The sequence below is a fragment of the Hylobates moloch genome, unplaced genomic scaffold, assembly GCF_009828535.3.
Source record: "Hylobates moloch isolate HMO894 unplaced genomic scaffold, HMol_V3 SCAFFOLD_6, whole genome shotgun sequence".
In the NCBI taxonomy this organism is placed as follows: Eukaryota; Metazoa; Chordata; class Mammalia; order Primates; family Hylobatidae; genus Hylobates; species Hylobates moloch.
Genome location: NW_026652281.1, coordinates 20,188,427 through 20,212,456, shown reverse-complemented (window position 1 = coordinate 20,212,456; position 24,030 = coordinate 20,188,427). Strand labels below are relative to the sequence as shown.

General features: G+C 35.8%; 1 protein-coding gene across 1 annotated transcript in view; it reads right to left on the bottom strand.

The window, feature by feature from the left end:
* The window catches only part of FBN2 (fibrillin 2), a 280,529-nt gene that overhangs the window by 160,513 nt on the left and 95,986 nt on the right, over window positions 1-24,030 (bottom strand). The gene's annotated exons all lie outside the window — the stretch shown is intronic.

The following is a 24,030-nucleotide window of genomic DNA, read 5'->3' as shown; positions in this document are numbered from 1 at the left end:
GGCACCTTTGGTGAAAATCAGTTGACTCTAAATAGGTGGATTTATTTCTGGGTTCTCTATTCTGTTCCACTGGTCTAGCATCTGTTTTTATGCAAGTATCGTGCTGTTTTAGTTACTACAGCCTTGTAATATATTTTTGAAGTCAGGTTAGTGTGATGCCTCCATTGATTCTATGTGAATTTTAGGATTGTTTTTTCTAATTCTGTGAAAAATGACATTCATATTTTGATAGGGATTGCACTGAATCTGTAGATTGTTTTGGGTAATATAATCATTTTAATGATATTAATTCTTCTGATCTATAAGCATGGAATGTCTTTCCATTTGTTTGTGTCCTCTTCAATTTCTTTCATAAGTGTTTTGCAATTTTCCTTACGGAAGAATTCACCTCCTTAGTTAAATTTATTCTTAGGTATTTTATTATTGTTTTTGCAGCTATGGTAAATAGAATTGCCTTTTGAGTTCTTTTTTTTTTTTTTTACCTATTTCATTATTGGTATATAGAAATGCTACTGATTTTGTACGTTGATTTTTTTATCCTGAAAATTTACTGAATTTATTTATCAGATCTAAGAGGTTTGGGTGCAATTTTTAGGATTTCTAAATATAAGATTATGTCATCTACAAAGAGAGACAATTTTATTTCCTCTTTTCTAATTTGTATGCTTTTCATTTCTTTCTCTTGTCTGATTGCTCTGGCTAGGACTTCTGTAGTCTGTTGAATATAAATGGTGAAAGTAGGCATCATTGTCTTATTTCAGTTCTTCGAGGAAAGGCTTTCAGCTTTTCCCCATTCAGAATGGTGTTAGCTGTGAGTGTCTCATACATGGCATTTTTAATGTCGAGGTATGTTCCTTCTATGCATAGTTTGTGGAGGGATTTTTCATGAAGGGATGATGGATTTTATCAAATGCTTTTCCTGCATATGTTGAACTATCCTCGTGTCTCTGGGATAAATCTCATTTGATTGTGGTGTGTTGTCTTTCTGATGTGCTGTTGGATTCAGTTTGCTACTATTTTTGTTGGAGACCTCTATGTCTATGTTCATCAGGAATATTGGTCTATAGTTTTTTGTTGTTGTTTTGTCCTTGTCTGGTTTTGTAGAATTAAGGACAGTACTTTCCTTTTCAATTTTTGGGAATAGTTTGAGGAGAGTTGGAGTTAGTTTTTCTTTATAATTTTGGTAGAATTTGGCAGTGCATACATCCAATCCTGGGCTTTTCTTTGTTGGGAGATGTTTTATTACTGATTAAGTCTCACTGCTTATATTGGCTTGTTCTGGTTTTCAATTTCTTCCTGATTCAATCTTGGTAGGCTGTATGTGTCCACAGATTTATCTATTTCTTCTAGACTTTCCAGTTTGTTAGTGTATAATTGATTATAATAGTCTTTAATAATCTTTGGCATTTCTGTGGTATCAGTTGTTATGTCTCCTTTTTCATTTCTAATTTTGTTTAGTCAGTCATCTCAACTAATTTTGTTAGTCATCTCTCCTTCTTATTGATTACTCTAGTGGTTTATCAATCATGTTTATCTTTTCAGAAAAACTAACTTTTCATATTGTTGATCCTTTGTATTTTGTTTTTTCAGTCTCTATTTTGCTTAGTTTTGCTCTGATCTTTATTTCTTTCCTTCCACTAATTTTGGGTTTGGTTTGTTCTTGCTTTTCTAGTTCCTTGAGGTGCATCGTTAATTGTTTTACTTAAAATCTTTGTACTTTTTCTGACCCAGGTATTTATTGCTACAAAATTCCCTCTTAGCATTACTTTTGTTGTATAACATAGGTTTTGGTATGTTGTGTTTCCATTTTCATTTGTTTCAAGACATTTTTAAAATTTCCTTATTCCTTTCTTCATTGACCCGCTGATTTCATTCTTCAATGGTCATTTAGGAGCATGTTGTTGAATTTCCATGTATTTGTACATTTTTCAATGTTTCTCTTCTTATTGATTTCTTGTTTTATTCTATTGTGATCTGAGAAGATATGTGGTATGATTTTGATTTTTTTTTTATTATTATACTTTAGGTTTTAGGGTACATGTGCACAATGTGCAGGTTTGTTACATATGTATCCATGTGCCATGTTGGTTTGCTGCACCCTTTAACTCGTCATTTAGCATTAGGTATATCTCCTAATGCTGTCCCTCCCCCCTCCCCCCACCCCACAACAGTCCCTGGAGTGTGATGTTCCCCTTCCTGTGTCCATGAGTTCTCACTGTTCAATTCCCACCTATGAGTGAGAACATGCAGTGTTTGGTTTTTTGTCCTTGCGATAGTTTACTGAGAATGATGTTTTCCAGTTTCATCCATGTCCCTACAAAGGACATGACCTCATCATTTTTTATGGCTGCATAGTATTTCATGGTGTATATGTGCCACATTTTCTTAATCCAGTCTATCGTGATTTTGATTTTTAAAAAAATTTGTTGAGACTTGTTCTGTGACCTATATTCTCTATCCTGGAGAATGTTCCATGTGCTGGTATGAAAAATGTGTATTTTGCATCCATATGAACTTTAGGATTAGTTCTTCAATTTCTGCAAAAAAGCAAGCTTCAATTTTGACAGGGATTGTGTTGCATTTATAGATCGATTTGGTGAGTACTGCCATCTTAACAATATTAAGTTTTTCAATCTGTAAGCATGGTGTATATTTCTGTTTATTTAGATCATTCTTAATTTAACAAGGCTTTACAGTTTTCAGTGTACAAATCCAGCACTTTCTCTGTTAAATTTATTCCTAAGCTATTTATTCTTTGTATAAAAATAAAATTCATTTTTGTATATTGATCTTGTACAATTGCAACTTTGCTTAAATCATTCATTGGTTCTAATAGCTTTTAGAGTACACCATAGCCACTTTAGTGTATTCCTTATTCACTTCAGTTGTTACCTTGTCCACTAAACACGTGTCATCTACAAATAGAGATAGTCTTACTTCTTTTTTTCCAGTCTGGGTAACTTTTATTTACCTAACTGCATAATTGCCTTGGCTAGAACCTGTAGTACAATGTTGAAGAGAAATGGTGAGAGTAGACATCTGTCTTGTGCCCAGTCTTAGGGAAAGCATTAATTCTTTCAACATTAAGTATGATGTTAGTTGTAGTTTTTCGTAGATGCTCTCTATCAAGTTGAGTAAGTTCCTTTCTATTCTTATTTTTTTCTTTCTATTCTTAATTTTCTGATTATTTTTATAATACAAGGGTATTGGCTTTTTTCAAATGCTTTTGGTTTTTTGCATATATTGAGGTGATCATGGCTTTTGTCTTTTATTTAAATAATACATTACATCAATTAATTTTCAGATGATGAACCAATCTGGCATTCCTGATATAAATCTCAATTGATAATGATGTATAATTTTTTTTCTGAGACAAGAGTTTCGCTCTTGTTGCCCAGGCCGTAGTGCAATGGCACGATCTCGGCTCACCACAACCTCCGCTTCCCAGGTTCAAGCAATTCTTCTGCCTCAGCCTCCCAAGTAGCTTGGATTACAGGCATGCACCACCAAGCCTGGCTAATTTTGTCTTTTTAGTAGAGATGAGGTTTCTCCACGTTGGTCAGGCTGGTCTCAAACTCCCAACCTCAGGTGATCTGCCTGCCTTGGCCTCCCAAAGTGCTGAGATTACAGGCATGAGCCACTGCACCTGGCTGATGTATACTTCTTTTTATATGGGGCTAAATTTGATAATTGACAATGATGTATAGTCTTTTCTATATGGGGCCGGATTTTTTTCTTGAATTTTCAGAGACTTTATATTGTTGGTATTTTTTAAAAAATGTATTTCATGAGTTAAATTCTTATTTTACTTGGGAGAGAGTCTACCAAGGTGCTTATATCACCATTCTGGAAGCCCTGTCTTCCCATTCCATGTTCTTTTTAACTGAATTCAGGTTTTCTAATTTAATACGAACCATTAGCCATTGGAAGAGATCTTACTTATTACATTCTTATTGTAACCAAGAAAGCTGGCATACTAACTTTTCCAGATCAGCCACTTAACATAAAAACTTTTTCCTCTAATAGATAATTTGTTTGTGGGAAGGGGGGCAAACATAATCCCCAGGATCTTCTTTTGATTTTTTTTCCACACAGCATAAAAGTATACATCAAAGCTGGCAAGGATAGTTATGAAATTTCTGAATTATCATTGTTTTACCTTCAGCTTCAATAAACAAATTTTGCTTTAGCTCTAGTATATACATTGATCAAAGGTATTTTTTATAGAAAAGGGTTGAATCAGACTGAAATTTAAACACATTGAAAATTTAGCTTACTGATGATAAATAATGGCCATAAATGGGTATATCTCTTAAATAAATATTTTGTTTGAAATAAAAAGAAACAATAGTTAATGAAAATTATGCTATTCATTCTTTAAAACTCTCAACTTCTCTTAAGAAATCAAATAAACAGATACTGACTGGGCATATACTATTCATTCATGAACTCATTAAGTAATCGCTAATTAAAAAGGCCTTTGATTTGCCACATACCAAATACCTAAATGTGAAACAAGGCACATTATAATTTATTCCATCAAAGAAGATTAACAACATGTTATCTCAATTCAACCATGAGAATCGGCAAAAGTTCTTGGCAGACATAGTCATTGATTGATAAAGGCTCCTAAAGAATGGGGTGGAACTTTGGCACGCAAGGAAGACAGGAGGGAGTTCTTCCAGACAATGAAAATACTCTAGCTAAAGTATGGAGGTAGCCAATTATAAGGCATGGATGAGAAATGGGCAGCTTCCCATGACCTGAGGGCATTTACTTAGAAAACAATAAAACTAGAAAGTTAAGTGACAGGCCTAGAATGCCATTTTCAGTAATCTGTCCTTGCATTGTAGGCAATGAGGAGTGACTGAATCATTAAGCAGGCAAGGAGAGTGATCAGAACTTCACTTTAGGCAAAGATTTCTACCAATGTCGATAAAGATGATCAGAGCTGACGTAGAAATGGGTCAGGGACAGCAGAGATGATGGCATAGTCTCAATTCCAGCTAATGAAGGTGGGACTGGGAAATAAAAGAATACATGAAAAAATATCCTGAAAGTAAAAGCAAGAATAAGGGAAAATGGCAATAAGTTTCATTATTGAGCTAACATTAATAAAATCAGTAAAGTAAAAAATATATTCTGGGAAAATTCATGGCTTCATGATTAACAATTTGAGTTACTAATATCTAAAAACTGTTCACTGTCTAGAGTAAGTCTTTGCAAGGTGATTGGAATCTATGGGTATAGACAGTTGAAATCATCAATGTGGATAAAATCAGTTGAGATGAATAATATAAAATGAAGAGATCACATGAGAAGAAAAATGTTAAAGATAAGTCCTAAGAGGATATATTCATTTGAAAGAAGAGAAGCAAGTGAAGATAAAGAAAAGGTAAACAGAGTCACCAGTATTATTGAAAAGCTATTACGTTTTAAGGAAGTCAATAGCAGTAGGCAGAATAGCAGCCACCCAATAATATCATATTTAGAAACGATCAGTATGTGAGCTTGCATGACAAAGAGAATTATGGTTGTTAATCAGCTGATCTTGAGATGCAAAGATTATCCTAGATTATCTGGTCCTCTGTCCAATGTAATTACAAGAATCCTTATCAGTAGAACAAAGAAATAGAGTGTCAGATTCAGAGACAGATTTGAAGATGCTACACTACTGGCTTTAAAGATGGAAGAGGCCACAAGCCAGGGAATGAGGGTAGCCTCTGGAAACTTGAAAAGGCAAAAAAAGGATTGTGCCCTAGACACTTCAAAAGGAGTGTAATCCTGCCAACACCTTGATTTGGGCTTGGTTAGACCATTCTGACTTCTGATCTCTAGAACTGTAAGATAATAAATCTGTTGTTTTAAGCCACAAAGTTTGTGGCAACATGTTACAACAGCAAAAAGAAACTAGTATGTTGAGGAAAAATAATTAAGAAGAAACAGAATAAGCAAGAACACCAAATGCAATGAGGGATTCTGGGGAACACGAGCAATTTTACAAAAGGATAAGAAATAAGTAGAAACTTGAGATAACTGGTATACACTAAGCTTTTGGGAAAATTTGCCATGAAGAAAGGCAGCAAGAAATAGTATAGTGAGAGGTGACTAAAGAGATGAAAGAATGGTTTTATGGTTAATGTGTTTTAGGATGGGTTTGTAGGTAAAGAGGAAGAGTCAGGAAAGAGAAGAGATCCCAACTAGAAAATGAGCTAATTAATGGCAAGAGTTAAAAGGAGTACAGAAAGGTGATGGAATTAATGTGCAGAGCTGGAACATTTTGCTCTGGAAAAATGTGAAGACACTTCATCAAAGACAGGGGAAATGGAAAATGAGTATGTAGTAATAGAACTGAAGTTGAGTAAGTTCATGTCAGATATCTTTTACTCTTCTCAAGAGAGTAAAATAGAGTACAGATGTTACAAAACTTTACTGTGTGTAAGAATCACATGAACAGCTTATTAAACATGCAGATTTTGACTTCCAGTCAAAAAGCTTTGGTACTATCCTTTTTTTCCAAACACATAGCACTGACAGATGACATATAAAAAGAGAAAAACAAAAAAAGATGCAGCTGGTTTCAAAATAAAAGATAAATATTTCTTTGGACCACAAATAGTATTGAAAAACAGTGAGCTAAGCTGAAACTACTTGGACCCCTTCTCCAGAAGCCGTCAGTGGTGGCCAAGAGACTGAGATTATACCTGATGACAATATGGTGAGACAAATTCTACAGCAGAAATAGTGAAAGGTAGTGAGAGAATGCAGAAGAAAAAGGGGCCAGGAAAGACTTCCCTGGGAAAGTGACAGTTAAATTGAAACAGATAAACAGGCCATGAAAATCAAATGGAATATTCTTCTCCAGGCAGAGGGAAGAGCACTCACAAAGGCCAGGTGTATTAGTCTGTTCTCACACTGCTAATAAAGGAATACCTGAGACTGGGTAATTTATAAAGAAAAGAGGTTTAGTGAACTCACAGTTCCACATGGCTGGGGAGGCCTCCCAATTATGGCAGAAGACAAAGGAGGAGCAAAGTCACATCTTACATGATAGCAGGCAAGAGAGCATGTGTAAGGGAACTCCCCTTTATCAAACCATCAGATCTCATAAGACTTATTGACTATCAGAAGAACAGCTTGAGAAAACCCACCACCATGATTCAATTACCTCCCACCAGGTCCCTCCCACAACAAATAGGGATTATTGCAACTCAAGGTGAGATTCAGGTGGGGACACAGCCAAACCATATCACAAGGCAAGAGAGAGCATAATTTATTGAAGGAACTAAATAAATCTACCTGTGTCTGAATCAGAATGTGTGGAAAGAAGTTAGGCTAGAGAGGTAAACAGAATGATCAGGCAGGAACTTTATCCTGAGAACGGGAGATTCACATAGGAAAGTGACATGACCAAACTTGTGATCTAGAAAGTTAGGCTAGAGAGGTAAACAGAATGATCAGGCAGGAACTTTATCCTGAGAACGGGAGATCCACATAGGAAAGTGACATGACCAAACTTGTGATCTAGAAAGGTAGTTGTGCTCCCGTGTAGAGAAAGGATTGCAGTGGAACATGCAGGAGATAGGAGTCCTGAAGGAAAGCAGTTTCAGAAATCTAGAAGAGAGACGATAATGACAAAGGCAGGGAAGTGGATGAATCCAAAATATATTTAGACTCCACCTAAATGTCTTGATGATAAAATGGGTGATTTGTACCCAGGTTTATAACTTAGGAAACAGAACGAATAATTGTGCCAATCACTGTCATGATGAATGTGAGAAATGATGATAAGGTATATGTGGGGTGGGTGTAGTGTAGCTGAAGACTCGGTCTGTGTATGTTCAGTTTGAGATAATTGTGGGATGTTTAAAGTACACGTGCCTGGCAGGCAGCTCCATACAAAGGTAGGGAACTCAGAAAAGAAAGCTGTATTGTAGTTTTGGGAGCCAACTACTTACAGATGATTGTTCCGCAGGGATGTTTCAGTAAGATAAAAAATGCAAAAGGTCCATCTAGTGACATCGGTTAAATTAGTTTCACTTGACTGGTGAGAATAATCCCTAGATTAGAACGGGTTCGGGAGTAAATCAGAAGAAAGAAAACAGAGAATGATTAGGGATAATTCCAAAGTTTGATGTGAACAAGAAGGAAAAGCGAGGGCAGTTACCCAAGGAGAAGATAGAAAGGGAAGGATATTTTTTAGAATGATGGAAAACACCAAGGGTTATGCAGAGGATGAAAGCCTGTGGTCTGTCACATTATATCACTATTTTTGCATTATTTCAGGATTTTACTATAGTACAATATATATTCTTTCTTGTCCCTCTTTTCTATTGTTATTAGTCTAAAGAAATACATTGAAAATAGTCTTTATTAACATTAATAGGAACTAAGGGAACTTTTTAATTAAGAGCTTTTTGTTCACTTAGGCTGAATAATTGCATTTTTGAAAGGCTACTACTGCAGCAAAGTAATGAAAGGTTCCCTTTTGGCCTGAAATCAATACTGCATCTTTCTAAACACTAATTCGCAGTAACTCAGGCATGAAGTAATAATGGTGGCAAGAGGCAGCTCCATCACAGTGCTTTTTAATATTATAACAGTCTGAAAGCTATCTCTATTTCAAAATACATAAAAGTTATTGATAACATAGTCAAACAATATGAGTTTAAATATTTGGTCTGCATTCCAAAGCAAATATTTCTTGGAAGGCATAGCTGTTTGCCAGCAGTAGTTTTTCTTTCTCTCTTTTCCTTTTTCTTTTCTTTTTTCTCACTGTCCCTCTGTCTTTTTCGGGGGGAGGTAATTTACTCAAGTGGAAGTATTTCGTCACCTTTTGTTAGTCCCAATTTAAGACACATTAGGACAAACTTCAAACTTAAAACATAGACCTTTAAGACAAGTGAGATCAAGTTATTTATGTTTTAAAATACTGAAGACTTAACATGATGACACTAAGCTTTGCAGGGGAATATTTTTTAAAAATTAAGTGACAAGCTGTGAAAACCATGTCCTCCAGAAAATTTCTTTCATCCAGTCTTCCTCACTTTTCACAATTGCCCTAAACATTTTAAATAAAGGGAATTTAAGTTGAAAGACTCTTAATGTTGGGCAAAATCTAAAATTTCAGCAATGCAAAAGTCAGGAAATTCCAAAGTTAAATTTACTATACTTATTTGAACTTGGCAAAGCTGCCAAGAATTTAGAATTTGGAATGTAGTATTTAACAGGGAAAATTTAATATTTTCCCATTAAGCATCAGTACATGAAGGTGTTATCATAAAATCCTGAGGATTTTAAAACGAATTTTGGCATAATGCAGTAAGAACATTAATTTAAGAAGTATTGATCTTTTATCAGTACTCTGAGGATGCATCTAAAAATCATTTATTTTGTATCTTCTAAATAAATGGCACCAAATGGAAAAGAAATCCATCCTACATTCCACTATAGAATTATCATATAAATGAGCATTAGCCTCTGTGTTTGTCATACTTATTACCATAAAAAGAAAGAAACTCAATGAAAATGGTACCCTCATTCACTGAGACACATACATGTGCAATTTTTATAAAGAATGTTAATCTTCAAATTCGTAGAGTTGAATTTCCTTATTATTGGTTGATTTTCTTATTCTCTTGACAGGTTACATTCATATGTACCCTATTTAAATTTAAAAAGTAGCTGCACATACATTGAACTACATAGACCTATCTGTGTATATGCATAAAGTAGGTACTGTACATGTGAAGGTGTGAGTAGGGAGAAGTCACTCCTAATGCTTTGCCTGTAAACCACACACTTTGATCTTCTCAGTGGGGTGATGGAATTACATAAACCCAACAAGCCATTCACTAGCATTCTCTATGCAAAACGACAAATTCAAAATAGCTGAATGGGGAGACTACCAATTCTGTGGCTGAACCTCATTAGGACCACACTCTAACTGTGCTAACATAGCACAGACACATTCACATTACACATCTGGACAATTCTCAAGTGCACCCACACAGTTCAGAGATCTTCACCGAGACTTTGAAAACCTTCATATTTGAAATTCCCTTTTCCTTAAGTTACTCAGAGCACCTGCTGTTTGATGATTTATGCAAAAGTTAAACTTTTGCCTGTAGATTTAGGACGATAAGTCATGAAGCTGAAAGTGTTTTGAATAGTTTCATGTCAACTGAGAGAATATATGGTAAATGGGTATTTGAAACTGCTAGAGTGCAAGCAGAAGGCAACTATTTCTCCCACTGTCGTTTTGCATATTCTCTCTTGACCAGTTCTTTCTTGACCCTAGGAAATCTCATGCAGTTCACACAGGTTTTCCAATGCCCTTCAGATAAACAAAATGTCCACTCAAATCTAACGGTCTAATCTTTCATTCAGTTAAAGCTTCCCTTCTTCCTAGGGTGAGCATCCCCCAGGCTCAGAAGCCCTCAGTAATGAAGGGGCATGGTGTCTTCTTTCTTCTGTCTTTCTAGTCCTTTCTTTCTAGCTGGTAACTACTATGAACACTTTCAAGGTTGCAGTAAGGACGTGAGAGGACAGGTACTAGGAACAAAGATCGTTCTTGATTATGGAGCTATAATCTCCTGGACTTTTCCTTCCCAGTCTCCTTTGTTGGTGCTTTCTCATCTCCTGCACCTCTAAATGTTGAAATGTTCTAGGGCTCAGCACTTGGACTTGCCTATCAAAATGCCTACCCTGACTAACTATCCAGTCTCATGGCTTTAAAGACCAACTCTAAGTTGAAGACTTCCAAATTTATATTGCCAACCTTGACCTTCCCTTTGAACTTGATTCATATATGCAATTACAGATATCTATCTAAATGTCTAACAGATGTCTCAAATTAACCCTCTAAAACTGAGCTCCTGAGATGGAGGAAGGACCCCTCGTAGGGACCTGAGCTTCTGCCCACCCCCCTGCCACTGCCCCACCAAGCATGGAAATAAAAGATAATCTTGAGTTCCTTTGAGAGAAAGTCCAGGCACATAGCTAGTCCTGAGAAGTAAATGAGCAACTTAATAAGCAGGAAGGTAATAGTAGCTTTAAACAATAACCAAGGAAGTTAGAATAATGAGATTTTTGTTCTCTACAGAAACTAAATATAGCACCTTAGCAATATATCCCTGAGTTGTTTTTCAGAAACCCTGACCCCCACCAAAAGGATCTGCTGGCACATACACCTCAGACCAGGGGGAACTGAGGACTGAACTCCTACCGCCATTCTTTGTTCTAAAGTTCTTCTTGAGGGACCTGGAGAAAGCCACGCCCCCATGCCAGAGCTAACATTCTTTTCTGCTGATTTCAAAATTTTAAATAAAGCTGCTCTTTATTAACCAATTGCAAACTGGAAAATATTTGACTCTATCTATGGTCTGTAAGCCCCTGGTTCAAGATACCCAGCCTCTTTCAGTCAAACCAATGTATAACCTCCATGTATTGACTTATGACTTTACCTGTAACTTCTGCTTTCCTGCCTTTAGAAATCCTTACCTATAAGCCATTGAAGAGTTCGGGTCTGAAGCACGAGCTGTCTGATTCTCCCTGCTGGGCACCCTGCAATAAATGCCTCATTTTCTTTTGCTGCAATCTCGATGCCAGCGTTTGGCTTACCTGCATTGGGCAGGTGAACCCAAGTTCGGTTCGGTAAACATTCCTGATAACTTTTCTCCTCGCTATGTTCTCCCCACAGATGTTCTCCATCTCAGTTAATGGCAATTTCAACCTTTAGTTCTACAAACTTTGAAATTACTCAATTCTTTTCCTCTCCTACCCCACAACTGATCTGTCAACAGATTCTGCTGGCTCAGCCTTCAAAATACATCTGGAATTCAACCACTTCTCATCACTTTTACCACAAAAACCCCAGGTCCAAGCTACCATCAAGTCTCACTTAGATTATTGCAGGAGCCCTCCAAGTGGTCTCCATGCTTCCCTGCTTGTTCCCTGATTATCTTGTTACCACCCAGCAGCTGGAATAAACCTTCCAGAATGAGGGTCAGAATATTATAGTTCTTAACTGAAAAGCTCTAATGGCTCCCATCCTTGAGAATTCAAACTAAAGTCCAAAGTATGCACCGTGGCTGGCAAAGCCCCTCCCCATGTGGCCCTGGACTACATCTCTAAACCCATCTCTTACTAATTAGTCTCCTCGTTAGTACTCGGCTCCAAGCACACTGGACTCCTAATGTCGTCCCCCAGATACCTCAGGGGTGCCTCTACCTCAGCGGCACTGCACTTGCTGGCCCCCATCAGGAATTCAGCCCTGGCTGAAATAAGGCCATGTCACTGACTTTCCCTGGTTGCCTGTTTAAAATTCCACACCACATTAGCATTTTATAGGCTCTCATCCTGTTTTATTTTCTTTCTGACATAGCACAGACTTTAGTTGTTAACTGTCTGTCTCTTGCCTCTGTAATGTAGCCTTTATGAAAGCAAAGATTTTGATCTGTTTTGTTCATTACTCTATTCCCAGGGTCTAAAAGAGTGACAGAACTCTGTAAATATATTTTTGTATGAGTGATTCTGGTATCAGTGCCACCTGGGTGTGGCAGGTCCAAAGCCTAGTGTGTTTATTAATATTTTGAGAATCCTCCTAACCCTAAGGTCTCTCACCTCTCACGGATGATTCCAGGGATAATAACTCCTCTACCTGGCCACTCTCATCGGCCCCAGGTTCCTGACAGCTTATCCTCATGCTGGGATCAGCCACCCTCCGGGTAGTTGCATGGACAGAGCCCCTCTCACAACAATTCAACTCATCTCTTTTCTGTGAGGCCCTCACCTGGCAGATGGGAAACTCACATGTCCTCTGCCTTTCAAACTCTGGAAACGCAGAACAGCCTTTCCAGGTGTGAGTCAGGCTGTACTCCTTACCTTCTCCCTCTCCCACACTCTAGTTCATGGATGACACTTTTCAAAAAAGATCCCCAATACCGTTCTCTTCAATCTCCTTAAGCATTCTCTTTTTACACAGCTTGGGGGTGAGCGATGGGCCACTAAAGGCAAAACAGTCTTCCCCTTCCTTTCGTCACTTCTGTTCTCCCTCCTCCAACTCCTACTGCCCACTGGCTATACAAATACTGAAGACAATGGCTTACAGTATAGCAGTATTCCTAAAAAAACCACAAATGAAATTTTAATTATCTTCTTAAAGAGGAACAGATTTGAGAATATATTTCATTCATGAAATCCACACCATTTTTAAATTCCAGGTAGAAATATTAATATTTAATTAACTAGCCACTGCAAATAGTGTTTATATCTACTAGCATAAAGGATCTATACACAACGCAACGTTATACTTTGTGGAAAAAAACATCAAAATAACAATCTTCCACCTTGAAACAAGGAAAATGAAGATCCAGAAGAAATATTTTAAAATGTACAATCAAATTTCACATTAATGCCAGGATACTATACTTCCTGTTTTGCTTTACTTGTTAATTATGAGAAATATTTTTTCTATCATAGTAAATTAAGAAAAACATTCCATGTGGGAGAAAAATTATGATAATTTATGAAATTGTTATTTCATAATATATGAAAAAATTATGATAATTTGTGAAAGATGATCTGCTATGAGTTTATTAAGCTGAATTAATTTCTAAGCCTACAATTAAATTTTTACAGTATGGTTTCACTACAGCATAAATGAGAACTTTTTTTCTTTTGCAAATTTCAAGTTTTCTGTTACAAAACATCTTCAAGGACTACAAATCTGTTGTACTTAGAATTCAACAAAACAAGAAAGCAACCTCTGAGACTTTTTTCACATATCATTTAAAGCACTTTTTTTTATTCTTGCATTTCCTTTCCTGTGAGTTACCTTCTAATATTTTAGTTATTTTTCTATTAAGTGTTAGCCATTTTCTTTACCTATTTCTAGGGGTTTGCCTTTAATTTAGCCATTTGCCTTCAATATTACTTGCAAATATTTTTTCTTTGGCATTTTTATTTTGACATTCTTTTTGATGTCTTTGCCAGTAGAAGTTTTCTCATTTTTCATCTTTTTAAAACTTATGTAGTTGAATATATCATTTATTTTCTTTTATAATTTCTGGATTTTGAACATAAAAGAATTCTCTTACGTTGTATTATTGTACATTTATTGTTCTATTTAAAATTTAAGTCTTTACTTTTTTGTTATATTTGGCTTACTTATGTTTTACATCCATATTTCAAACACAGCATTATGTTTAAAGCACTTTCTTTCTTGTTCACGTTCGTGTTTAAAACAGAACCTATTTATGTCTAAGCCTATAGCAGTAGTTGCTTATGTTTTCTCTTGCAAAATCATATTGAAAAAATAAAATACAGGCCAGTGAGGTGGCTCACGCTTGTAATCTCAGCACTTTGGGAGGCCGAGGCGAGTGGATCATTTGAGGTCAGGAGTTCAAGACCAGCCTCACCAATGTGGTGAAACCCTGTCTCTACTAAAAATACAAAGATTAGCCAGGTGTGGTGGCACAGGCCTATAATCCCAGCTATTCGGGAGGCTGAGGCAGGAGAATCGCTTGAGCCTGGGAGGCGGAGGTTGCAGTGAGCCGAGATCGCACCAGCAACAATGCACTCCAGTCTGGGCGACAGAGTGAAACCCTGTCTCAAAAATAAATAAATAAATTAAATAAATAAATAAATAAATACATAAATAACACAAAATACTGATTGCAATAGCATGCACTTCTTTTCAAGTGCCACAATGACTCATATCCCATGTAGTATACAGGTAGACAAACTCATAAACATAGAACAATCTGAAATGATTTGGATAATGTTGAGAGAATTTCAAGTCTTCTAATTTCAGGAATGCCCGGGTTTTAACAGCAGTCTAGACAATAGTACACAAGATTAGAAAGAGAAGTAATATAACGAAGAGTAGAAAAAATCGGAGGTGATAGTTGGGAATAAGTAAGGTAGATCTACAAACAAAAACAGTAGAGCCAAATTTATTGTTATCTTAGTGGGCCATTCCTTTCCCTTTGGAACTTTCTGGTAAAAATATTAAGATACTGAGTTCCTGTTTGGCAACACTTTAAGAATTAAAATCGCTTTCTAATACAGCAGTCTCTCCTCTGGGAAATATGTTCCATGACCCTCAATGGATGCCTGAAACCATGCATGGTACTGAACCTGATTGCTGTCAATCAGGAACACATTTCTGTTCACATCTTCTACCCACAAATTTCGTGCTTTTTCCATTTTTAACTAAGTGCTTAACATGTACTGTGGCCATAACTTTTGCAGTTTGAGGTACAACAGCAAAACCAGCACAAATTTCTTCTTCCCTCTTCGAAATTACACAGATAAAAAATCTATTCTTACTGTAGAGCTTAGTAACTTTAGTATATGATTTTTTTGCCTTATTAAGTCAAGAGCTTTCATCTTTTCATTTAAATGGGGGCACCTTACAGTCTCTCTTTGGTATATCTGAATCATTACCATCACTACTGTAGCACTTTGGGGCATTATTAAGTAAAATAAGGGTCACTTGAATACAAGCGCTAAGATACTGTGACAGTGAATCTGACAACTGAGGCAGCTACTAAGTGATTCCTACACAAGGAGTGTCTGCAGAATGGATATGCTGGACGAATGGATGATGCATGTCTCCAGCACGAGATGTTACTAGCTTACTGAGAATGGCATGCATTAAAACATATGGATTATTTCTGGAATTCACCGTTAAGATTTTTGGACTGTAGTGGACAGCAGGTATCTGAAACCGTAGAAAGTGAAACTGCAGATAAGGGGACTACTGTAATAATAATGATGATAATGATAAATCTTACAATAGCATGTCCCAAACTCCAATCATTTAAAACTTCACCTCCATACCTATTGTAATACCCTGAATCATTTAAATTACATCTCTCTTAATATATTTCTACATGTATACTTATTTAAAAAATTTAATATGAACTTTGGGATAATCAATAATATTTTCAGGAATAACATTCATAAACACATAGTATTGATGCACTGGTTGTATTTTTTCTTAAATTCTTTTCTTATAGCTTATTAGTATTAAAATAAAACCCATTTGTCCATGGGCCACTTAAAATCAACTAGCCCGTCACTAAGAAAATAGTGGTAAAATTAAGTAAAATTGACACCATTTGAAATACAGAGTAAGAATAGTGAAATCAAGAACAGGAGTTGGCAAACTACAGTCCACTGCCTGTTTTTGTATGTAAAGTTTTACTGGAACACAGCCTCACTCATTCGTTTTTACTGTCTATGGCGGATTTTGCACTACACTGGCAGAGCTGTCTATTTGTGACAAAGACAGCATGACCTGCAAAGCCTACAATATTTACTATCTGGCTCTTCACAGAAAAGTTTGCCAAGCCCTGATCTAGAAGAACTGCATTTAGTGTTCGGATCTAGAAAGACTGCATTTAGTGACTGGCTAGATGATTTTAGGTGGTCTGTGGACAAATAAATTTTATTTTAATAGTCACAAGTGATAAAAAAAAGTTTTAATAAAACTAGTATTTTATTTTGACCTGCATTTAGGGTGTTGTATTAGTCTGTTTTCATACTGCTATAAAAAGCTGCCTGAGACTGGGTAATTTATAAAGAAAAGAGGTTTAATTGACTCATAGTTCTGTATGGCTGTGGAGACCTCAGGAAACTTACAATCATGGCGGAAGGAGAAGAGGCACATTTTACATGGCAGCAGGAGAGTAAGCCTGAGACTGAGCAAGAGCAGGGATTATAAAATCACCAGATCTCATGAGAACTCACTCACTATCACGAGAACAGCAGGGTGGAAACCACCCCCATGATCCAATCACCTCCCACCAAGTCCTTCCTTCAACATGTGGAGATTATGGGGATTAAAATTCATGATGAGATTTGGGTGGAGACACAGCCAAACCATATCAGGTGCCTTAAAAAAAAAGACGTTAGGGGTTTGCTCCAATTTAAAGAAATGAAACTGGAAATCAGAGCATTTGGGTGAGGTTTACACAACAATGGCAGGTCAGGAACTTATTTGGGAAACCACTTTCTAAAAGAAGGCCTACTTCCTCTATCAGAGGATTGGAAAATAATGGTCAACATACAAGTTTGAAGGTAGACTGCAGTACTAAAAGATAAACCATTTTTACGATCCTCTCTTTTACAAACTTGTTATAACGTTCAAATACTTAATACTGATTTTGCAACATAAGAGGTTTTTACTATAATCCTTAAAACAGGTAAGAACAACACAAAAAGCAATTTTCTTCTATGTAATAAAACATAATAGATTATTACAATACTCTATTACTAATGGGAAAAGCGAAGCTTTGATTTATAGTCACATAGTCCCGGTAGCATTTCTGAGAATTTGGAAGATGAAACCTATAACTGAAGAATATGTTTAAGCTTCAGATTGGCATCAGCTATATGGCTAGTTAAATCAAGCCATGCAAAATTTAATTTGATAGCATACAGCTGTTGGTTAATAATGCCCAAATTCTCCTCTGCCAGTCACCAAAAGGCACAAACCTGCAACCCAACCCTTCATTTGTGCTATGTTAGCTGCTGCTAGACTGGGACAAAAATATACCTCAGATAGTTTCATAATTAAACTATAAAATACACAGTAATATGTAAAATACGAAACCACAGCCCTCTAGGAAAATCAAAGCTTACATAAAAACATAGCAACTCACTCAATATCTGTATGACATTAAAAGAAACCTTCTCATACTATAACTAAATTTGCTTATTTATATTGATTTTGTGTCTTCTGAAATAAGGGCTCTTTAAATAGCTGTCTTCTGGAAGCAGGTAAAACAACTACTGGCACATGGAGAAACTATTTACCTAACCTTGCGACCAATAGAGCAGGTGACTAGAAATAAAATTCTCAGAATCCTTCATATTATCCTTATAATTATTTGTACTAAAATCCAGTAAAGGCAAATTATGGATGAGAAACACTATATTAAAATAAGAAAAGTTTGCATTAAGATAAGGGAATTTAGTCTGGGACCAAGAAAGAAAGATAATTCAAGCATTATCACAGCTTTGCTTATTTACATCCTGCCATAATATACTCCCAAGGATGCATCTAAAAGAAATGGCAGCCCATAACACTTTTCTCCAGACCTTCATACATTTTTCAATGGCTGGCAGTGAATAAAATATATATATATATATATATATACACACACACACACACACACACACATATATATGGGCAGTAAGTGACAGCACTGGCGAGAACTGCAGTCCTGGATCTAGGTATTACATTTCAAGTTTTGTTACATTTTTATTTGACTACAGCAGGATTTCTTTAGAGTAGACTAATTTCTTTCAGGCACTGAGCCAAGGTAATTTCTGAGATGGAGAAAGGTTCTCTCTCTCTCCCTCTCTCTCTTCCTCCTACCCTTCTTCCCTATCCCTCTCCTTCTTTCCTCATTTTGTCAACAGAATATAAAGATACATATGAATATTACAGAACTTGCATTTTATTTTGGCCTGAATTATTGTTTTTTCATTTCTACTATGAAATGGCTATTATATGTTAAGCAAAATAAAAATTTATTGAGCAATTTTTTAGTAAGTGAAAGGGAGGTAACATTTCAGATACCTTTTTCCTCTAATGGCAAAATTCAACAAAATGTTCATCTGATCCTTTCATTCAGGGTAGAATAGGTTTTCCTATCATTAACACATATCTAATTTTATGTCTCTGAGAAAGACGTCTTGGAGGCTCTCAATTTTTCCAGTCATCTTTAGCAGACACTGAATTGCAAGAATCATGTGAATTACTTTACCATGCTTTTTTTTCATAATTTTTCAAAGAGAATTTAAACATACAATGGCACTGGGGAAACAACATTGGTTCTCAACATTTGGGAAATTTTTCCTGAATCCACCAAAGTGCAATTTCCTGACCACTGTCTTATGTTAAATAAATCAAGCCCTCTGGGTCTTAACTCTCCATTGCTGTAATTTAGGTGGAACTGGAGCAGAAGACTAAAAACAGGTTGAGACCAGTCAGGAATTAATGGATACCCTAGTTCCACATTTTCTCATCTCATGATAGACTTGGGGTCATTTCATTGCCTGTTAATACTTTCAACAGACTAGGCAAATATATGCTCTAGTAGGTCAACCGTGTTATTTTCAATATTTTTGTTAGCTTTTTTAAAGAATTTATTTATTAGAAACTGTACTAAAAGTCATCATTGAAATGACACATCAGAACTCTTTCACAATTAATTTATTTGCTATCCTTGTCTTTAACAAAGACCCAAAGTGTCAAATGCTTTATATGTTATGCATAAAAACCTTAAGCAGATAAGACCATTATTATTCCTATTGTAAAGATACAGGCATTAATTTCCTTGAGATGACACAATTCATATGGGGTGCAGTAGGAGCACAGATGGACATTTGGGTCCCAAATGTTCTCTTCCCTCCCCAAATTTATTTCCTTAATTTCACTGAAAACTTAAATTGTCATTTTTCTCTATAATTTTCCTCGTTACTGGAATAAAAATGTTTGAAAATAAAATAGATTTTTAAAAAGTTAACATGTTATCTGGATATTTCAAACTTTGCTCCAGATTCACAATCCAGATCAAAGCCTGTCTTCACATGCCAAAGATTACCTTTTGCTGAATAATTTTCTTTTGGAATCTGTATTTTTTCACAGATTTCATGTTCATGACAATGATGTTACCCACTGTGCCTCAAATAAAGAACTCCTTCTGGTCTAGACTTTTATAGAAACCTATGCGTGCAACTTTCCATGTAAACAGTTTTGTTTAGGTTGAAATTAAAGGAGTGACATCACTTCAGTAATTCCCCATGAAATATTGCTGTTAGTTAACTAATACTGTCAAGGTGCTGTCCAAGTTGCTTAACACATGTGTTTTACTGGTGCACGCCATTTGTGGGAAGAAACTCAAATAGTTTAGATTGGCAACTTGTGATAAATATGCTAGGAGGTGCTAAGTGCTCATTTTGCCTCGTATGTCAGCTCTGAGCTGCTGTTTGGCTGCCCCTCTGGAGTTCCTATCACTCCTCCCTGCTGGTCTCACTTTCTTGGATGTGACGTTTCCATTATGAAGCACAGCATGGGCTTCTAAAAATCACACTAAAAATATCACTGCTAGTATGCCCTTTCCAAACAGTTTATAAAAGCATCATACTTCAAATTTCCATTTCATATTTTAACTCTTAATATATATTCTCCAAATGACTCTGCACTAATTTCCAAACTACCCTATGCTCTGCCTCCTAACATAAATGTATCATAAAAAGTAGATTCCTTAGTGCAAAGAACTTTCACTGGATTACGAGTAATTGTCTATTTTACATGGAGAAAGAGAGGAAAACAGTAACCCTGAGTGATGTCGTTTTTGCTTAGCACAAATAAGAAAAAGTCAAAAAAGGCTTTGATTCTTAAACCCAGTAGCTCCACTAAAGAAAAAAAAAAAAAGTATGGAAATATTTGCAGTATCTTCGTTTCTACTGTATGATTTCCTAATCTCAACAATGTGCCCAGTGCCTCATGGAAGAGACATAAAAAGTAATCCAGAAGACAAAGTCCTTTAAGCCAGGGCAGAATCCCTTGGCAGTTATTCCTCCACCAATCTGGGCGGAGGACTGGGAGACACACGGTCCTGGGCTGAGGTAGAGATGTAGGTCACTCACCCTAACTGCAGGGAATATCAAGCTCTTTGTTCCTCAATCAGGCACCCAGCAACAGTAAGCCAAAACAAGGCTCCAGCATGCTAACACTGCTATGACCTAAGCTGCTCACACAGAGATCTCTCGTGATAGAAATGTGAATGAGTCACCTTTTGGTAATGAAGAAATCAAAAGACAGGACAGACATACTCCTTGGGAAAATCCAAATGACTGGCTCCAGGGTGGAGTTCATAGTCTACTTTGAAGAAGATACCTGGTACAACACTGTACAGAGTCTATGTACCTGAAAGTATGTTGAATACTATTCACAATGAAAAGAAATTGGGAAACAAATGCCCATCAATGGGAAAGCTGACAAACACACTATGGTATAGCTACATAATGGAATATTGCATCCCACTCTAAAGAATGCATTAGAGAAGCATGCAATTACATAGATCAATCATATCATTATAATATGAAGTGAAAAAGTTAAATTCCACACAGCATTAAAACTCTTTTGCAATGTTTAACAACTGCAATAATGATTATGATGATGAATGGACTATCTCTAGATTTAATAAAATTATCTAAAAATTAACAAGAAAATGTGAGATTCCTATACAAAGTGATGGTTATATGGGGGCCTCATAACCACCATGGGTAGATGCAGGTTATGGTCATGGTCCTAGCTTTTGGTTTTGGTGGTTTCATGGGTGCTTATTACATTATAATAGCAAAGCAAAAGTAGGTCACGGATCAATAATAATAAGAATCATTAATCAAATACTATGAGTAACACAATATTATGCACCTGAAAGAGAAAGGGGGAGCACCATATATAGACAGAGTAGTCTAGATAGATAAATAGATAGATTAATAGTATGTATGTATGGATAGATAGATAGAAAGGAGAAATGCTGAAAGAAATAAATGAAAGCATCATATTAAAAGAAGAAGAAATTGATGTGTTTTTCTGTTTTGAAAGTCTTAATTTCAGTAGGCCATGTAGTTTATTTGCAGTTGGTGACCAGGATTTTATTAGCTTTTTGTTTAAAAATGACTTAACAACATCTCTTTTCTTCATAATATGACTACTACAGGCTGGAGTGCAGTGGCATGATCCCAGGTAACTGCAACCTCTGCCTCTTGGGCTTAGGTGATCCTAATGCCTCAAGCCTCCCGAGTAGCGGGGACCACACGCACACACCACTACATCTGGCTAATTATTGTATTTTTAGTAGAGACGGGGTTTCACCATGTTGGCCAGGCTGGTCTCAAACTTCTGGGCCTCAAGTGATCTGCCTGCCTTAGCCTCCCAAAGTGCTGGGATTACGTGTGTGTGCCACCGTGCCTGGCTACATTTACCCATTTAAATCTCGTATTTTTTCCAAAAGCATATTATAATCAGCTTCATTGTAATAACCATCTTTGATCTGTCCCTTAATGTCTGCTTTACTTCTACTTCAAGTCACTAAATGTATTTTAATGAGATTTTTCTCTGACAGCAATTAATGGGAGGATCATTAAAATCAAAAACACATTTCATTTGACACTCAAACTTTTATTGATTTATAAAAGTAATAGTTTTATGGTAAGTGAAAAGGTCCCATATTTTCATCCCACATTCAGTAAGCTTTAGATGTGCATATACTGCCTACTCGCAGCATATAATGTGCCACAGATGTACCTACTGTTCTAGGGCATAAAGGTTGCAATGCCCTGTGACAGAGGCTCCAACAGCTTTGTATACATTGTTCCATCCAGACAAAGAGTTCTGGATGGAAAGTCATTGAGGGCTCAAGAAAAAAACTGCCAAATAAATGGGTCTTCCCACCCCCAACCTTACTCTCTGTTTTAAATTTTTTGAATAGGTAATACATTTACATGGTTCAAAGTCAAAAACTTAGGTTAGGGCACTCAATGTGAAATCTCCTCTCCATTCCGTTTTCCAAGCCAGACAATTTCACCCCCAAGAATATTCAACGCTACAGACTTTCTAGTCCTTCCATGGACATTCTATGCATTAACACACACACATACACATACATATTTTTTAATATTTTTTGTGAAAATGTTTACAAATTGCCTTTGTCATGTAACAATATACTTTCAACATACGTTTATATCAATATATAAAGTGTCTGCTATCTTTTGTAAGGATGAACAGTTTCCCACTGTGTGCATGTTTTTAATTGAATCAGTCCACTATCCTGTATATGTCTACTATATTTTGCTATTACAAAAAAATGACAGAAGGAATAACCTTATTAAAATCCATCATTTCTTGATTATGAGTATAGACAAAACAACTTTTTAGAATTAAAACTAAGTGATTAATATTAAATGCTTAAATATTATAGTATGGATATTTGTAATTTTGATAGATATTTCTAAATTTCCCTCTATATAGGGCACTTTTATACTCTTATCAGGAATTTGTGAGAGTGTCTATTTCTTAACACCCTCAACAATACCCATTAGAATTTTTATTTTATCAACATTTAGAAGTAAAAAATAGTGTCTCACAGTTTTACATTACACTCTCTTATTCTAAATACACTCTGCTTATATAAATAAGGATAAATATGTTTTTGTGAGTCACTGGTATTTCACTTGCCATCAATAGTCAATTCATATCCTTGAACATTTTATTGGATATTTTCTTATTGATTTGTGGAATCTCTTTGCATTAGAAAAATTTGTCTTTCTATGTGTTATGAGTTACAAATGCTTTTCCCAGTTTAGCATTTGTCTTTTTTTCTGGTTAGTAAATTTTTTTTCTTTTATTGCCATGTAATTTATTTTATTTTATGTGGTTGAATTTATTAATCTATTTCTCTATAACTTTTAAGTGGGCTACACACTGAAATATGCTTTCTCAGGTCTAAAACTATATAAAAATACTCAATTATTTTTAGTATCACTTTCTTTTGTATACATAATATTTTCTACAAAATTGTATAGATATTTGTATCTTTGATTCATTTAAAATTTATCTTGTTATAAGATGTGACATATAGATCCGAATTTATCTTTTTCAAATAATACCCTGTCATCTCAACATGATTCATTGCATATTTGATCTTTTCCCTTAATGATTTAAATGTCATAAATTCAACTTTTACTGAAATTTCTATTGTGTTTCATTGGGCTATTTACCTGCTGGTTAATAGTAATTTAAATATTTTAGCTTTATAACATGATTTAGTACCTAAAATGTCTTGTTCTCCAGTCTTTCAAATATTTTGCTGTCTTATCTTTCCATAGGAGTAGTAAAGTATACTCTTGGCTATTTTAAAACTATTTCTTTAGGCTACTGCTACTGACTCCTGTATTAATCCATTTTCACATTGCTATAAAGACCTACCTGAGACTGGGTAA